Source organism: Coccinella septempunctata, chromosome 7 (genome assembly GCF_907165205.1).
Source record: "Coccinella septempunctata chromosome 7, icCocSept1.1, whole genome shotgun sequence".
NCBI classification, from domain to species: domain Eukaryota; kingdom Metazoa; phylum Arthropoda; class Insecta; order Coleoptera; family Coccinellidae; genus Coccinella; species Coccinella septempunctata.
In genome coordinates, this window is record NC_058195.1 from 8,728,023 (window position 1) to 8,743,798 (window position 15,776).

General features: G+C 36.9%; 1 protein-coding gene and 1 long non-coding RNA gene across 3 annotated transcripts in view; both read left to right on the forward strand.

The window, feature by feature from the left end:
- Positions 1-15,776, forward strand: part of LOC123316947 (protein bowel) — a 48,604-nt gene that overhangs the window by 19,901 nt on the left and 12,927 nt on the right. The window lies entirely within an intron of this gene.
- LOC123316949 lies at positions 404-1,018 on the forward strand. The gene is made up of 2 exons (XR_006538116.1): positions 404-764; positions 942-1,018. It is a non-coding gene; the product is annotated as an uncharacterized LOC123316949 (long non-coding RNA).

The following is a 15,776-nucleotide window of genomic DNA, read 5'->3' on the forward strand; positions in this document are numbered from 1 at the left end:
TTGAAACTACGCTTGAACCAATTGGTCTCCTTGGTTAGAATCTTCGCATTTTCAAAATCAAAAAGATGTCCCTCATTCTTAGCATGTTGGGAAAGTGCGGTTGCCTCAGATTGTCTTTTACAATCTAACTGATGTTGCCTCAATCTGGATCCGAAATATTGACACGTTTGTCCAACATAAATAGCATCACAATTCGAACAACCAACCCCATACACCAAACCGGATTGTCTCATTGGGGGATCAATATCTTTCAAACGGGAAAATAGGCTCTTAACAGTTTTATTATAATATGATACCACAATAGTAGATGTTCCCTTCATCAATCTAATCAACATCTGACTCAATTTAGGAATGTAGACTAATTTGTAATATCTGAAAATCTCTAAGATCTCTAATGCTAAGAATGAGGGACATCTTTTTGATTTTGAAAATGCGAAGATTCTAACCAAGGAGACCAATTGGTTCAAGCGTAGTTTCAAAGAGATGTTGCTTATAAGAAAACACCCCAATTCTGTGAACTCGAGATCTGATATTGGTTCACTCAGTATTGCGTATTCGAATTTGATAAAGGAAATAAATAAATAGTTTTTCTCGAGTGCACGCATTCCGACCGCGTATGTGCGATGTTCTTGTTTCATTCATATCAATGCGTCCATACCTACCTGTACGTCACGTTAATTTGAGACCCCGAGATGAACCTGCTTTTTTCGAATGATTTTACGAGTTTGAATTTTTCAGACGATTTTTAATTCATTATTCATAAGGTGAGTTGGTGGATTTTTCCTCTGATAGTTTTTTGTCATTGTTCTTAGTCTTTGTTGTTCCACTATTGTTGTTCGTAAACTGTAGTTGCATTGTTTTGTTGCTCTGTTCTTGAATTTAGTTTCTGGATTGTCCTGGTATTTAGATCTATTTTGTTCATACCATTCTTGTAATTTCAGCCTGAAGAAGAGAAGAATTTTTCTCGAAACGTTGCTGCGTGAATAAATTGTAAATAAAGTGTTCCTAAGACTGAAAATTGTGTTCTTCAATTATTTTGGAACGATACACCTTACATATACAAGTCTATTACTTTCAAGACATTATCAACGTGGGTGGCTAAAATTGTATCTTCAGGAGCTAGCAATCGTGGTGGTGTTAAGGAGAACGATGATAGGAAAACCTCGAAGAAATGTGACTTGTAGCGCTTTTATCAATTCAGAATCAGGCACTAAGTTGAGAGTTATAGCACATCGAATCTGTTCTGCAAAGGCTGCTGGGTAACATAACAATTCCAATGCAAGAGATTGCCCGTAAAGAAATCTGATGTATGAGTCAGCTACCTGACCTAACAGCCTAGAATCGAGAAAAACCGGCAGCTAAAACTAGAAATTATACATCCATATATATCTCACTTTACATCCGCGTATATAACTACATAATTTCACTACTTTGTATGAATCCCGCAATTTATCGGCAATTAAAGTGAAAAATTAAGACATGTTCGAGACTATCATCCGCCAATTACTAGATATTAAGTCTATTTACGGAGAAGTTATTCAAAATCGCCATCGTAAAATTTGCATATAATATTCATGTGGTAGCATTGTAGGAGTTGACGGTTGATTGCTCGTAGTCAAACGGTAGAGTGTGAAATCTCTACCTTCCTATTTCCCTTTTGAATTAATTCATGCCAGTTTTAGCATGAAAATTAGATGAGTAACAAACTTCGATTTGTATTCTCACAACACTAGTTGGGGAGCCGACGATGCTAAATCAGGATTTACTCTAGCGTCGTGGAGACCTAGTGGATTTTGAAGGTTCTATGATGTATGCACTTTCAGCGGTGGGGAAAGCGTTTGCAGGTTCTCAAAGATGTAAAAAAAACTCGTCAGTTCTACATACTCGAGCGTGTCAAATTAAGATACTATGCCCAACGTGTCTCTGATAATAAATTCATGATAATCTGACAGTTTGCGTGGAGGGGCTGACCGTATACGGAAGAAATGGTAAAAAAAAATTTTTCGAGCGTGTCAGATTTTTAGTGGATATGTAAATTAGACCCAAAGGAAGCTACTTTTTAAGGGACTGACAATTAGGAAGTGACGCAAGGTCATAGCGGTCCTTTGAAAATGCAAAAAAATAATCGTTACTTGTACATACTTGATCATTCAGATTTTCATAAAGATGGTTAACCTGTTGCAGACGTGTTGGCCCATTAATCTGACAATAATCAGGGATGATTTTCTTAATTTGACAGTTTGAAGATGATAACATTTTCTTTAAATACCTCCCTTCCTGTACATCTAATCGTTTCCGTATTCATCATGAAAGTTGTAGATAATAAAATTCTCTACAACTTTTGTCTGAAGCAATTTTACGTAGGTACTCATAAGCGTATTTGAGTTAGAGGGCGGTAAGCTCGGCGGTAAGTGCGAAAAGCCAAGGTCAATGTAGAAACCCTGTCTAATATACATTCATCGTCATATATCTCAAAAACGTTCAAACGTAGAAAAAATTGTTTCAGACAAAATTTGTAGAAAATGTTATGCCCTACAACTTTTATGATGAATCCGAAAAGAATTTGAAGCCCAGGAGAGGAGATAATTCAAAAAAACCGATTTGTTTGACCTTTATGGCCAATATTTATTGTTTCGGCTTGCTGAAACTATCAGATTTTATTTTCTGTTATATACTTCTTCTGGTCACATGATAAGCTTGATGTGTAGTCTGACTATTTTACGTCCGGTTGCAGGAAAGTCCATTGACTTTTGACGCTCCATTTAAATTTGATGTTCCATCAAAATGTTAATCCTCCATTTTTCCTTTAAAATAATAATTCAAATTTTGACGGTGGATCAAATCTTAATGGACTTTCCTGCAACTGGGCCTCACTTTGTTTAGAGGCAGAGATAAGATGATTTGTGAAGAATTCTTAAAATTTTTGTTTCCCTTCATACGAAATTTACATTTTCTCCCAATTTTTCGCCATGAATTTAATCTTTCGGTAAATAAACGATTCTCCTATCTTATCGAGGTTTGTCTCCATCTAAAAAGTAAAGGAAATCTCCGACAATGTTGCTACATAATTATGTGATAATACTTCCATCATTGCTCAAAATAAACTTTGTGTTCGAATTTTTCCGATGAGAATTCCTAGTCTTAGTGTCACTTTGCAGACTATTCAGACATTTGCGGTTCAGATATGAAGAGTTCTTGAACAGAAATCATTTTATTCCATGAACAAAGAACTTGTCCATTTCGAAAAATACAACGTTGCCAAACGGCCGAAAAAATAAAAAATTTCAGGAATTTCAACTTAAAGATCAGATTACTGAATATTAAAAGATCGAGCAATGACCACATAGTGCGAAATAACTGTGTCGATTTTTTCCGCGACTTCTAACAGTTGTACCACCCATTTTTCCGCATCCAATTGAAACGTATGGTCGAGTAATTACTCATATTACGACCGCGGTACTCTGCAGCAACTTCTTAAGCATGATGATCTAATTTCTCAATCTATCAGGACCGCCTCCCTGATCCAATTCTCAGATAAGTATTATCGGTATCCGAGGAAAAGTAATGAACGGATTTTTCCCGAAGTCCCTCGCTACAAATTCCAAAACGCGCAGCAGATTACAGCCGCAGATCTGCCATTATTAAAGGTCACGTAGAAAAGGTATTAAAATGGAATGAGAGAGGCAGGGTATTTGTAGCATTCTATTATTATAACAATAAATAATAACACGGTGCGAGTTTCTTACTACCGCGGGTAGTGTTTTGTATTTCATTTCCATTAAACATTACATGTGCTGTCGAACCGTTTTGATATCCAACAATAAGTAATAAAAGTTTTACGAGAGCTGCATTTATATGAGACCGAATGGAAAGAAATAATTGTGGGATTGCTGAATAATAATTTCTTGATTGACGGCAACATTGGCGGTTCTGTGTTATCCACAAGTCGTCCAGCTCCTACAAAAATAAATTCTGCAATCTTATCTGTATCCCAAAACTTCATGAACTTTGTTCGAAATCTGCAATTTGCATATTCCTACTCAAAATCGATCTTGCTCCGCGATTTGAGATTAAAAAAGATGCATTCCGTCGCTATCGATCAACCCCATACGTATACATATACAGGGTGTCCCGCAACTAGGCTGTAAAAGTCTTATGTCCCTAGAATGCACCGTTTCAGAGAAAAATTCATTCAAAGAATGTACTTTTTCAACGAGGAATGCTTGTTTCTCGCAAGAATAAATCAACTTTAACAATCCACTACACTCACTAGAGAGGGTTTAGGTTTTTTTACTGGGGTTTTTCCATAAGCTTTTGAATCATTCGTCAAATTGTATGATAGCCTTTTGAGCTAATCTCTGCTGAAACTGTATCGTATACACATGCTACAATTATTGTTTGATGTTAAAAATTGTTGTGCTATTTATCAAACAAAATATACAGGGTGTATTTGAAGGTGAGCCTTTTTTCAACAGAAGGTAGAACTGGTCAAAATGAAGCGTTCCACCAAAAATCACCTAAACAAAACTTTCAAACTGACAAAGTTGGAAGAAAATTGAAAATGATTACTGAAACAGATCCTAATACGATCCTAGACCGTTTATTAGCTGAATAATCGCAAAGCAGTGGAAAAAACTTATCTTCTGGCTTATTTCGTTAGCAACTAAGAGAAGAGACTCAGGATACAACTGAAAAAAATAGAATAATACAAAATCTGAACAATAAAATTCGTCTAAATTATTCACGAATTTTTTTACAATGGTCATCACAATCTTCTTGTTCGAACATTCCAACAATCTTCGTAAAAATGGGATAAAATGGGGAAACATCATACCACTTTTTCAACATAACTAACATAAGCACTTTCAAGAAACTGCCTCGATTTTCTACATTTTCTCACCCTAAATTGCACGATACAACAATTATGATTCTTTCAAAAGTGACCTGATGCATCTAATCCGATGAACTTGGTACTGAACCATTCATTGTCTAGCCATTTGTTCATGTCTTGTTTCGTTTTTGCGATGCCGAAGTCACCTTCCACATTCCCATACTTGAAATTCTATGAAATTTTGTCGAACTTCTAGGGGTTGTATCTCAGCCATCTTGGATATTTTATATAGACAATTTTTGGTTAACCGACTTATTTGATGAGTTCCACATTCTGTCAAAAAAAGTCTCACCTTTGTAGACACCCTCTATATAAAACTCTGAATAAAATAATACCAAATTAAAATGTTCAATGCATGGACTATAGATTATGCATATATGTTATTCAAAATTCTTATGACTGACACTTGAAGTGATATCGAAAAATATCCCCGCATAGACAGAATAAGATGCAGAGGAAGTGCGATATCAAAACAAGTTATTGAATCTGCTCAACTCTAATTAAGAAGACAATAAAAAAGAAAAAGCTAAACGCACGTCAAAGTTGCACACGAACATGCAAAAACACCAATATCGATAAATAAAGTTTAATCGGCTCTAAATTCAATATTCACCTAACAATTCCCAAAACAAACACGCAAGTCTCATAAATAAGCATTAGCGCAAGCGCATTTAATTGGTCGGGGAACCAATTAAGAGCGCCTCTGGTAGGATGTCGAGCTCGCATTTCTCTAATTGGCTCTCTCTATTCGATTTATATAGAACTGATATAAGAGGTACAAGGACCTGGACAGACGAATGTGTTCGGTATTTTATTACTTTTTACTTTCGACTAAGTGACGGCCGGCTCTCTGTAGAGTGCTCTAGTATTGCCGAGATGTATCTTCGAGGCAGAGAACCTGTTTTCTTCGGATATCCAGTGGCGCCACATCCAAAACACCTTGTGCAATCATGTAGGGTATGAATGCTGAAAGATACAGAGCACTGAGAGTCATACTGAAGGATCCTGTGATAGACAGTCCTTTAAGAGAAGCACACGTATTTGATAGAAGCTTGGCGATAGCAGCCTTCTTGATAACAAGTGGTCGCGTCATCTGAACGAAGCTGCAAATGTCAGCAACGTCAATTCAATTCGTCAAGTGTCAAAATACGCTTCTTTGACATATCGATTTACTGTCTACAGTCTACGCTTGGTGCAAAAGAATCTTAACAACATAACGAAAGTTTTATCGTTTCAGGAAGATCAATCAGCTGAAACAATCTATCCTTGACACTACCTCATCAAAATCGTAAAATTTCGAATAAAAAGTAACAAATTTATCCGGACATTAAAGAAAATGTTTTAATTTGTATGTATAGGAAGTGAAAATGTTTGTATATTGGGTGAATACTTTTAACATCTGACTCAATGAGTATGCTATACATATCAAAATGAAAAAACTATTGGAACAACTATAAAATACACATTCCTCTAGCTGACAGAACCTTTTCCTCAAGTTCTGAAATAGTGAATGAAAGATTTAATCTAAAACGCCTTCTCAAGCCCACTCAAACAAATATTCGAAATATCTTACTGTTCAAGTGATTTTGCATCCATAAATTCGAGTAAACGTTAAGTTAAGAATGCTAGCATATAGGATGAGATGCACTTATTCTTGGCACGCCACTGTCCGCCAGGACTCCGGCATCTTTCTGCGGTCATAGTACCAACCCAGAGCGAGAAAGATGCCTGCATAATCTCCAAATGAAATTTATATCAGGATATTCTTAGAGAGATTCGTGTTTCAATATCACTGCTATCAGGAAGAATTGATGCGTTAAATTAGAAGCCAATAATCTAGAGTTGGAAAAGTTCTGCAAGCGCTCAGAGTAATGAGAACCAGGTGTTGGCATTGGAGCGTTGAGTATTAACATTTCCTATGAATAGGAAACGCTATATCCTTGAAATAGAGTTGTACATTCGACATCCAATTCGATCGATTGTTATTTATTGGGAAAAAATATAATTACCTAGTTAAGATGAATTTTTTTTCCTCTACTGCGAATTTTTGGTACTGATTCTCAAGAATATAGGAAAATTAGATTGTTGTTACGTGAAACACCTATAACTCGATAAAACCTCTCGTTGGTAGACTCAATGGAAGTAGATGGTGTGAAATTCTCCACCAAACATATAGAGGTCCAAAAATAAATCCAAACTATGATCATAACTTTGTTTTCTTCTTCGCATATACGTGTGATATTTTGCTTTCAGATATAAAGCAGATGGTTTTTAGTCTCATCAACTTGAATCTACTAAATCGACGACTAGAGTCTATGATGTGAAAAATCCTTTAGCCAATAGCATTAGTATCTCTTTTGGCTAAAGCATGAACGAATTGTTGTTTCATTCAATTCTTCAAACGCGAGTTTCTCTGGAAACTGCGCGATTGCGGTTTTATATGTGTCATTACATATGATTAATTCCTCGAAATGATCGTTTATGCATCTTAGAATAATTGAAATTTTAATTAGAGTTTCTGAGATTTAAGTTAGAGGAAACAAACATAAATTATCTCATTACCTGGCTCCATCCTAGATCTTAGAATATTAATGGTTTCATTTGAAACTTATGTAATCGTTGTGAATATACTATATGATCTGGAATGTAAAATTAAAATTATCATCACTTAATCTTGAGATATTTTACTGGTAATGACAGAGTTTGTTTTGTCCTGTATAATTAGGAATACTTAGACTGGATTCGATTGTTGCCATTGGCAGTTGACTATCAGTAATCACGCCTGGTGAACTAAGCCTTGTAATCTAAAAACTGCTCAAACGATGACGGACGAAGAATACCGTATGTATCGGAGCTAAAGTTAGCTCTAAGCCTTACATCTACATCATCAGGAAGGGTTTGGAACAATTGGATTGACCAAATTGCCACCCCTATTCTGATTTCCCTCGAGACTTTGTTAGCCAATGGTGAGTAGTTTCTGAATCCTATACCACGAAAATACAGGGACTAGGGACAAAGGAAATGGTGGATTATGATGAAGAATCCTTTTTCTTTAGAAGCGACATGCTTCGACAAACCCTACTGGGTAATTGTTCCTGATCAATGCTTCTTAAGGCTGATGGGCCATACCAGTTCATCGATGACTCTGTGACATTTACAGAGACTCAATTGTTTTACCTCAGTCCATGTATCCTATATTATCCCTGGAAAGGACTATGATGAAGAAGGATTATGATGAACAATCCTTTCTCTTTATAAGCGACATGCTTCGACAAACCCTACTGGTTAATGTTTTCTGATGAATGGTTCCTAAGGCTGATGGGCCATACCAGTTCATCGATGGCTTTGTGAAGTTTACAGAGACCTCAATCCATGTATCTTATATTACCCCTGGAAAGGACTATGATGAATTATGATGAAGAAGGATCATGATGAAAAATCCTTTCTCTTTATAAGCGACATGCTTCGACAAACCCTACTGGTGAATGTTTCCTGATCGATGGTTCCTAAGACTGATGGGCCATACCAGTTCATCGATGGCTCTGTGACGTTTACAGAGACTTAATTGTTGTACCTCAGTCCATTAATCTTATCTTATCCCTGGCAAGGACTATGATGAATTATGATGAAGAATATTTTCTCTTCATACACGACATGCTTCGGCAAACCCTACTGGTTAATGTTTCCTAATCAATGGTTCTTAAGGCTGATGGGCCATACCAGTTCATCGATGGCTCCGTGACGTTTACAGAGACTCAATTGTTGTACCTCAGTACATTTATCTTATCTTTTCCCTGGAAAGGCCCCTTGCATAGTGCAGAAAGAGCTTTATACTGTTCTTGTTTGCACGTTAGAGAATATTAGTAGGTTCAAGATATACACTTACGTATGTATAGTCAGGAAATCCCTCTATGATGGTAAAGTCAACTCATACCAGCGTGAGCTTAAAGTTATTTGGAGCCTGGCTCTCCTGACTGTGAAGTAGATGCTTTGGAGCATCTCCAATACATCTCACATCTGCATACAGCCTTTTTGTGTTAGATGCCTCGAAAGTTATAAGTGAATGGAACATTCAGAGTAAAAATGCCTAGTGCTCAAGCATTAGCAGCTATTGCAGGCAATCTAGGCTTCTCATTAGAAGGATTTCTTTAAGCCTTAGGTAAAAAACTTCTCAACCTTTGGATTAACAACCAAGTCTGTTCCATAAACATGCAAATGGAATAGGGTTAAATGGTTTTCCCCTTTGCTGTTGATACAGGAGAACAGATAAAACTGCTACTGGTGAACAGATGTTCACCCTGTTGACTTATGTTACAGTTATATGTGGTCGTGGTCTCTGTCCCTCCAACTCTCCAAGAAAGTTCAGCCTGTAAATGCCATAGAACAGGAAAATAATGATGACTGAGTTTTCCAGGATAGGAATATGTAGCTAACAGTTTTCTGTGTTCGGGAATGACATTGTCAACTGTCAAATCAAAATCTTCTTCTTCTCGACGACGTCCTTCTCAAAGAATCAATCCGTAGACATCGCCGAAGGCGTGACGAAAAGCAGAAGATGACAAAAAGCCGTATGGACCGTATAAAACGACGTCGGAGCTCATTTCTCGTCTCTGAAATAATTACGAATACCACTTTCGTTCCGATCTCGGGGATCTGGCCGTAGTATCTAATCCGCGGACCGGAGGCCGCCGTAGAAAAAAAGAGATGGAGCACGCCTTTTTCCAGACCGCCGGCATAGGCATGCCATGCCGTCTTAGAACACGTCGGAGTCGACGAACCGCTTCTTGGACGCACGAGTGATTTCGAATGATAAAATTCTTGAGATACAGCTGGGACGCTTGCAGAGACTGCAACTGGGATGCGGCCGAAGCAAGCATCCCAGAGCATGAGCTCGCCTGCATGAATCATAATTTAACGCTGAAAACTACAGGGTTTGTGATTTATTTTTGAGTTTGATGAAATGAAAGAGGTTCTTGAAAAATACCAAGAAATTGACAGGGGACAAGGCAGCTTTATGTAGCCTCGTTGGTGCCCTAGGCACTCAGTGATCTCTGTTTACACTCTTTTAGCTTAGTGAAGGTTGCACTCTGCAGATAACTCCTTAGAAGACAAACGAGTATAGCCATTTGTCCTGTCTCTTCTAACACCCAAACAATTTTTTCTAGAAAAACTCAATTCGTAACTTCTAATCATACTAAACCAGAAATGATAGAAAATTACTCGACAAGGTTTAAGGCTTGCCTATACGTGCTTATTTTTGAATTTGATGAAATAAAAGAGGTTCTTGAAAAATACCAAGAAATTGAGAAAGGATAAGGCAGCTTTATGTGGCCTTCTTGGTGCCCTAGGCAGTCAGTAATCTCTGTTTATACTCTTTTAGCTTAGTGAAGGTTGCACTCTGCAGATAACTACTTAGAAGACAAACGAGTATAGCCATTGATCCTGTCGCTTTTAATACCCAAACAATTTTATCTAGAAAAGCTCAATTCGTAACTTCTCACCTTACTAGGTCAGGAATAATAGAAAAATACTCTACAAGGTTTAAGGCTTGCCTATACGTGTATCACTGGAGTTATGAGAATATGCCAAACTAGAGCACTTGAGGTCATCACAGATCTCACTCCTCTACATCTAGTGATAGATAGGTAATGAGGGCATACTCAGCATGTCTAGGAAAGATACAGGTAATGAGATAATTAAAAGTCAGTTAGCCTGGTCCTTTCTAAGCAAGTATGTACATCTCATCAGCAGACCCATATAATGATGTTTTTATTAAAAAACAAGCATTGAGAAGAACTTTAACTCGATGCTTTGTAAAAGAATTACACTACCCAAAATTTCATTGTTAACCACATTAAATGGTACACATATGGTTTAAAAACCACGATAAGGGGCTGTCATTAGAATATACGCGGTAAACACCAAGTGTGTTTTCAGGCAGAATTCCTTGCAATCTTAAGATGCTTAGGTTATAAACCTGGAAAGAAAAACTATCGAGGATGTGACATAGTGATCCATTCTGATAGCTGTTATCAAAGCACTGAACTCCTATGACCTCGACTTTAAGCTGATATGGAAGTGTCAAAGGAAACTTAATAAAATAGCCAAGAGCAATAGGGTCTCTTTAGTCTGGGTTGCTGGTCACTCTGGAATCAAAGAAAAAGAAGAGGCAAACACACTCGCCAAGTAGCACAACTGCCACTAGTCTTTCTGGGGTATAAGAAAATGCACCTATAAGAGAGAGTTTCTGGAGAACGAAAAAACCAAAAAGGAAATACTCTGGAGGAATCTTTCACGAATGGATCATTCCAAAAAGTCCCTTCGAGATTAATAAACTGCAACATCCAAGAAGTATTTTGATTTGAGTAAGAATAAGTTAAGCCTCCTCACACGACATTGTCGCCATAGGCAGTATATGATGAGAATGGGCTTACCAGGAACTGAATAATGTAAATTCTGTTCTGAAACAGTTCAGCTGATTACAGAAGGCCTCGCTATTGCAAGCCTGCGCAAGTTATATCTTGGACGAAAAGGTTATAGGATGTATGAGAACGTAGCCTCCTTGAAGACCTCTTAGATACTGGAATTCATTGGAACTCTGGAGTTGGAGAGCCATATTATGAGGATTATGCCTCGACTTGTTTCTGAGAGCATAAAAACATTGTGGATGTCAACAAACCAATCAATTCATTATACCTTATACTGAGAGTGCTGTTTCCTATGCCACTCAGTATCTATATTTCTTTCATATTTGGAGCTCAGCACTTGAACATTCACTGCAATTCTTCCAGAAAGAAAGTCACAAAAAAATTCGTATATGAGAAAAAATTAATGATTTGTTGGTCAAAATTTGCACACACCTCTTATATGTTGTTGGGCCAAATATTTGATGTATTGGGAACATAATTCTTTCTTCTGGCAGCCAAGCAGCGTGACTTCGGTATTCAAATGTATTCGAACAAGCTCATAGAAGCTCCTGACTTCGCATCAGTGCTTCCTCCACATTTATTTGCACTCATTCATCGAATTGAACGTTGAACTTTACATAAACCTTTCGTGACACCGCGTTGCAGAAGTTTCTAACTGAATTAGGACCAAGAATCGACCGAACCATACTTTACAGAAGCGCAGTTCAGGTGCTGTGTAGTAAGGGAGACTGGGAGTTACATGTTATACATAAATTATATTTTGCGTTCATTTAATTACACCGTATTCAATTAAAATATTCAAATCGAGCCATATCGATCGTTATCGAACGATGAATTACATAGGATGTACTGTAATTTAGGAATTTTAATCGATGAAATGAGGGACAAGGTACAACCTGTCCTGGTTCTGTCCGTTGACTGCATCGGATAATGAAGAAATAAATAAAGTCACTATGATCGAGGGTCCATGAAACAAAGAACTAAATTCCGAAAGTGAAACACCGAAACAGTTGAATTTAGATTAGTCATTTTTTCACAAAATTTAATCTATTTATCTAGAGTTGAACGCTAGATGTTGAGCAGTGAGCACTCTTTGTTCGTTGACTTTTCGAGCAGTAGATATTCCATTTATTTTGTGTTACAAATGTTTTTTGATGAACAACAACAAATTATACTTGGAAAGCGAAAAAATAGTAAAGTATTCAAAATTGTTACGTTGAGAACTGAACTATGAGGGAATATTGAAAAATTCTTAGCCTACTCTAGAACCAAACAAAATTTCAATGTTAAAATATTTTATTACTCCTCTTAATTGGATACATTTATCACAGCGAACCTGCAACGTCTCTAGACTTTTAAAAAAAGTGTTTCTTCTTGCTCTGCAAACCAGACCTCCACAGCTTTTATTACCTCCTCGTTGGAAGAAAATTTACGACCTTGTAAACTATTTTCCAGTGGAGGTAAGATATGATGGAGCCAAATCTGGTGAATAAGGGGGCTGTTCTAGTAATTCAAACCCTAAATCATTAATTTTTTGCATGGCAACATGAGATTTGTTTGCAGGGGCGTTGTCCTGCAAAAACAAAACACCTTTGGATAGCTTTCCGCGTCTTTTCTCTTAAATTTTTTCCCGTAGAGTGGTCAGTGATATTTAATAGTAATCTCCGGATATTGTTCTACGCTTACCCAAAAAATCAATCATGATTACTCCACAGCAATCCCAAAAAACTGTAGCAAGAACTTTTCCAGCAAATTTTTGGACACGAAACTTCTTACGTCTTGGAGAACTAGAGTGTCGCCATTCTATCGATTGTTGCTTTGTTTCTGGATCGTAAGAATGCACCCAAGTCTCATCCATAGTATAACAATTCGGTTTAAGAAGTCCGCAGCAATTTTTCTCTTGTCCAAATTGACGTGAACTATATGATGAACGCGTTTGTATGAAATATTCAGTGCTTCAGATATCCGTTTTAGCCCAATTCGACGGTCTGATAAAATCATGTCATGAACTGCATTGATATTTTCGGGACTGACACAAAAACTGCCCTTCCCGATCGTCTTCAATGGAAAATTTTCCTCTTTTGAAGCTTGCAGTCCAATTTTTCACGGTCGCATACGAAGGACATTGATCACCAAGGGTATTAATTAAGCATATCCTCGTAAATCTGCTTACCTCTTAACCCTTTTTAATACAGGTAGGTACTTGATGATGGCTGGATACCCCAATTTTTTGATTTTCACAATTTCGGTGGACATCTGCTTTCTTTCAAATTATTGCGTAACTCTGGTTTACTTTTTCGACCTCAAACTCCATTCTGACACTTCTAATGAGTTATTGTTCGTTGCTATGGTAACGCAAAATTTTTTTACGCATGGAACTGGTCTAGGCTAACTTGATATCAATACATCCTAGTAAGCCTCCAACATTTGGATCTACTATACAGCTTGAAAATCAATATAACTGTTTAATTACAACTACGCCACGTTTGTTCGATAGATAAAAATAGAAATAAAATCTTGGAATAGCTGATTCGAATCAATATCCATCCTCAAACATAAATTTCTTTTAATTAGGCCCAAAACTATTCCATCGCTACAAGACACGAGAATTTTTATCTTTGATGTAATCGAACGTATATCTTGAATTCCCAACTGGCGAAAGATGGGAGATAAACAGAAACAATATTCGACTAATTCTCAACGCCGGGATCGACAGGTTTATATTTATCGATTCGTCTGATGAATTTTTCGTCATTTAGGCTCATTAGTTTAGATTAGGAATGCGTGGAAAGTAGAACGAAAAAGAAATACGGTAACGTATTCATAATTTCAGGACACACTTTATGGTCTCTGTGAGTTATAGAAACTAATTTCGTATATCAGATGAGAGTCAGGTCTTTCAGGAGTTGTGAGGATACTATATCATTTTCTGAATTCGTATAATGGGGCCTGCTTTCCTCTTTATGCCTCTGTGAACGATCAAAGTCATATCGTTTGAGGTAAACTGACAGTTCAGCTTCACCCACCTGAAGATGCTATAGTTATAGCGAAACACGTGTATAGTTCTCCTGTTTTTGGTTTAATTATCAAGTATCGGCCACATATTTTCAATATTAGAAATGAATTCATTGTGCACGAAGGTGGACTCTAAGTTACTCAGAGTGGATGCCAAATGAACGAAGAATAACACAGAGAAAGTCCGTTCTCGTTTACTCGATATATCCAGATCGATATACCTGATAAGCTTCGGATTAAACCGCAAAACAAAAGTTGCCCAATATCAAGGCGTTATTCAGAGGTGGGTGTAGACACCGATTCAATTCACGATAGCTATTCTCACGAACTCGAACATTTTTTTTCCGTAATCGACTAGTTTGATTGATTTGGGATGCGAAACTGCACCCAAATTCATTCGACTACTCATCGACAGTGCGAACACCCTGTTTTAGCTCGTCCATTTCATACAGTCATCTGAGTCATCAGTGTTGTTGCTGCAGTGAAGCTTTCTCAATGACAGGAAAAATTCAAACATCTCTTGAACTTTCCAATATGAATAGAAGATCGCTACTCAACCATTATTCCGAAGTTAATTGCATTTCATAAGAGAAGCCAATCTTAAAACTGCTCGCAGTGCAGGTTTCGAAAAAACTATTGTTATTTAAGCCGAAATGGAAGGAATATTATATAGGAAATCCCAATTAAAAAACTTTTGAACGAACGCACAACTTGTAAATTTAACCTTTCTTATTTTATGTTGGAAAAACGTAGAATTAAGAAACCATAAAAATCTCGAGCAGTTTGGTATAAAATCCAGTACCAACTGACCGTTGTCAGCAAGCAGAACCTTTTACAAATATGCTAATACCGCAGAATTAGCATTTAAATGCGTTTGTTAAACATAGATCTAACAATTTATGAATTAGATCGGAAAATTTTCTCTCTGCAGTCAACGCAAACAATGAACTACCCATTGTTTCATCTTTACAATTATACTCGTACTTAATATTCGAACAATGATGCAGGAAAGGATGGTAAAGCTCATTAATAACATCAATTTCATCATGCAAGATCGTTAGTTAGATTTTACATTATGAGAACATGATAGGTACTCTGGAAATAAGGAATATGTTAATTTGATGAGTTATTTTTCTTCGTACTCATTGAAAATTCAATTAGATTGTTCGAACTCTTCTACAATACATACAAAGTCAAAATCGAATGGCTCCAATCTTTTATAGGTCCATATAATCACGTGATATGCATAGAGGCGTTTTAATGAGGTACATGGGAAAAAAGTATGGTATAAAAGTCCTTCATATACAAACGACGACCCCTATCAAGTGATTTTTTACGTCTATAAATGCAGGTATAGTGCATCCGTAGAAGCCAGCACTGTAATAAAGAGACTTACACCTGTACCTACCTTTATTCAGAAGTCATCTGTTGTTCTCTAATAA